The sequence below is a fragment of the Palaemon carinicauda genome, chromosome 12, assembly GCF_036898095.1.
Source record: "Palaemon carinicauda isolate YSFRI2023 chromosome 12, ASM3689809v2, whole genome shotgun sequence".
Lineage (NCBI taxonomy): Eukaryota > Metazoa > Arthropoda > Malacostraca > Decapoda > Palaemonidae > Palaemon > Palaemon carinicauda.
In genome coordinates this window covers 23,960,777-23,965,254 of record NC_090736.1, presented here as the reverse complement: position 1 = coordinate 23,965,254, position 4,478 = coordinate 23,960,777, and positions in this window count along the sequence as shown.

Below are 4,478 nucleotides of genomic sequence, written 5' to 3'. Positions count from 1 at the left end.
CACTTTCGGCCTCTTGCCTTAATTCAGGCACGTCCGACCTTCCTCTTTCTCGCGGCGAGTCACCAACATGGTCGGAGAGAAAATAATCTTCAAGTTTCGATGAATTTGTTGACTTTTGGGAGAAGGAATCGCTTGTTATTCTTCCTTTGGAAAAATTAGGGATAACAAAATGCTTCAGCTCTTTTCAACTATATTCAACTTAGCAGGTGTTCCAGTGTTGATTGAAGAAGCTGTATTTTAATGGTTATTATTAAGTTCTGAAAACCTTTAAAAGCAAACTATTTCTTCAGGAAAGAATGAAACATCCTATCGAACTGCTAGAAGTATGAAAACAAGTGCTGATTGAAACTGCACCACATTGTATTTTTCAAACACTAAATCATTGATTACTGTTTTTAAAGAAGGATTTCATGATATTATGTGAGACTCATATAATCACATAATGAAAGTATAAGAAATAGAAAAGAGCAACGAGATTTTATATGAAGAGAACGATGAAAAGAAACCATACAAATCTGATAATCTTGAAAAGAAGAAATAAAAAGTTTTACCGCTGATCAACCAAAAAAACAAGAGCAACAACGGAGAGACAAAGTAAACACGAAGCCAGATGATGATCATCAAATTTCCGAAAGCAATGACCAGAGGAAAGATGTGGTAGCATGTGCGGTCCTTAATACTGACCATTAATAAGATTAATAAGCATAATGAATTTGCTCAAGAAAATTACGATCGTTGGTTGGAAGGAGCGAGGAGGAAATGCTCGCTTCTGAGCTAAAACTTATTTTACATTTTTAATCCATAACATTATATACATTTTGAATAACTGAATAACAATGATCTTGCTAATGAAGTGATTGTTGCTTACAGTCATGCTTTTACATATACAATGACACACACACATTATAATATACATATATATATATATATATATATATATATATATATATATATATATATATACATATATATATATATATATATATATATATATATATATATATATATATATATATATATATGTATATATATATATATATATATATATATATATATATATATATATATATACATATATATATATATATATATATATATATATATATATATATATATATATATATAGATTGAGAAAGAGAGTAATGGCCTACAGTAGGGATGCAAATGCCTAACTGCCCTCCTTAGAATCCGCAACCAGCCATTGCATCGACTGGGCTAAGTATTACAGTCCTATGCTCACGTTTAGTAAAACCGTGGATCCCTCCCATGCGTACCGCCAACCACTCTACCTAATTGGAAGTTTAGCAATTTCACCGTTTGAGAAAAATGAAGTCAGCTTCCTCCTAAAGACATGGTGAGAAACTCGTAGGTTGTTCCCCTCTAAGTGGGGAAAGATGTAGATGATGAAATAATATAGAGCAAACATCTACGCCTCTACCTTTGCAAATATTTCAATTCTTCTTGCAATTAGCAATTATCTTTGCAAGAGACTGCTAATCTCAAGACGCGATCAACCATAGCTGTGACGCATGACAATGAACAAATATTAGGACCATTAATCCCTTGGGATGTTGACAACAATGTACTACATTAATACCGTTAAATACGTAAGACTGGAATAGTTATCTCTCTCTCTCTCTCTCTCTCTCTCTCTCTCTCTCTCTCTCTCTCTCTCTCTCTCTCTCTCTCATCTTTTCTATACATGATCACTGAGATGTTCATGAAATTCTTGCTCCTCTTCTCATGGTTATTGTTATAACTAGGGCATCCTCTCTCTCTCTCTCTCTCTCTCTCTCTCTCTCTCTCTCTCTCTCTCTCTCTCTCTCTCTCTCTCTCTCTCTTTAGTCACGTCCTGTGATAGGTGGAATATTATGAGAAAGACAGAAAGAATGGTTTTGGTGGCCTGGTGGTAGCGTCCTCGCCTGGTGATTGACAGACTGGGTTCGAGTCATGCTCTGACTTGTTAGTTCATTTGGTCGCTACAACCTCACTGTCCTTGTGAGCTAAGGATGCGGGGTTTGGGGGAGCCTATAGGTCTATCTGCTGAAACATCAGCAGCCATTACTAGGCCCTCCTTGGTCCTAGTTTGGGTGGAGAGGGGGCTTAGGAGCTGATCATATGTAATAGGGTCAGTCTCTAGGGCATTGTCTTGCTTGATAGGGCATGTCACTGTCCCTTGCTTTTGCCATTCATAAGCAGCCTTTAAACCTTTAAGCGTGAGGTAATGGGAGGTAATGAGCTAAAGGTAAGATGAATAGAAGACATCTATTTGCTGTTTGTAAATAGAGAAACAATATGTATCAACAAATTATTTTAATTATTATTACTTTTTAGGGTAAAATCCTAGTTGGAAAAGCCGGATTCTATAGGCCCAAGAGCTCAAACAAGAAAAATAGCCCAGTGAGGAAAAAAAATAAGTAATTAATAAATTGCAAGCGAAGTAATGAACAATTGCAATAAATTATTTTAAGATAGTAACAACATCAAAATGAATATTTCATATATACACTATTAAAACTTCAAAAACGACAAGGGGAGGAGAAAAAAACATACTACAGTGTGCCTGAGTGTACCTTCAAATAAGATAACTCTAATTCAATCTTTAATACCATCATAGGCAATTTATACACTTAAAAATTTGCAGTAAAAAAAAGGGGGTAAATGTCGGGTAACTTTTATTCCAGGATTTTTACCGTTTTAAAAACGGACATAAGGACGCAAAAGAGTGATATTACGGTCACCAACCCGTAAAAGATAATAATATAGTAAGGTAAAATTACGGTCGCCTGTATTTTACTGAAATACGGTTGAGAACAATATATTTTTACGCAGAATTTCCGATTAAAATTACGGTTTTTTCCTAACAGTGGAGCAAATGTTTTAACTAGATATTTACTGTCTTCGGATTAAATCTAATCCTCCGTCAATGCTTTAAAGAAATGACGCGCATTTATACAGACAGTGAAAAAGACAAACGTTATATCGTTTCTTCTCAACTCTCCGATGAAGGGAAGAAGAGATATCAATTCCAAGAAGGCAAACACAAAAGAAAACCAGAGTTGAACAATTATTGCTGATATACTGCAATGGCCCCTGAAGTGATGCGATGAATAGCGATTAATAATCCAGGTAATGACGTCGGCAAACACAGTTAGATTCTCTTAGGATCAATTATGGCCCACAATCGGAATCACTTAGTTCCATTTCAGTAAGTTACCTAAGGTCAAGTATTTCGAAAATGGATGACTTTAAATAAGAGATCTGGAAATATTCAGTGGACAGAAATTGGAACCATCAACCTTCCTTCGTAATCGCATGGTAAAAATGTGATTGGTAACGTCTTTTGATACTACCCACTCCATGTGTAGAAAGAAGAATGATAAATATATGGGTGCATGTGTATAATGCACATCCACACATATTCATATACATATATATATACATATATATATATATATATATATATACATACATATATATATATATATATATATATATATATATATATATATATATATATATATATATATATATATATATATATACACATCCCGCCCTTCCCCCTTTCTGAACGGACCTCTCGAGTTAGCCCCTCTCACCAGGGCGTGACTATTTCTTCTTCCCCCGCCCGAGGTACGGAGAGAGACGGTGCAGTCCTTTTATATATATATATATATATATATATATATATATATATATATATATATATATAAATATATATATATACAGTATATATATATATATATATATATATATATATATATATATATATATATATATATATATATATATAAGTGTGTGTCTGTATGCTCTTAATTATTAGGGGACATTACTTGTATACATAAACATCAGGATAAATGTCATACGGTCAAGTTTATTATTGTGAAACTAGCTTATAGCGAGTTTTAAATTTTTACTTATAAACTGAGTGAGCAACACTAGACTGAAAGCAAACTAAAAGTAACTGATCTAAGATGATGCTAAAATTAGTTTGTCCTTGGGTGAACTTAAACAACTCCAGATTTTATCTAATATCGTAAACAGACAAAAAAAAAAAGAAAAAAAAAAGAAAGAAAGAAAATAGAGAAAAAAAAGAAGAGTATATAATGTTACGCCCAATGTATTGGGGTTGGATAATTTTTCAGGATCATTAATTTGTTAATAAAATTCAGAGAATAAGTATAATAAATGAATAAAACCTTTTTCCTTCGACATTCTTACTCTTATGGACGTATGTTCTACAGTTTATGGAATGTATGAATACAGCTACGATGCCAAATACCATCTAATAAAACGATCAACGCTCAAGTTGCAAACGTTCATCTTTGCGCTCTTGGCCGCCACCTTATGCCAAGTAATTAGTTACGAACAATAACCAGGAGGGTTGTAATGTCACAATTCTCTGTTGATCAGTCAGGAAATGAGGATATTATTATTATTATTATTATTATTATTATTATTATTATTATTATTATTAT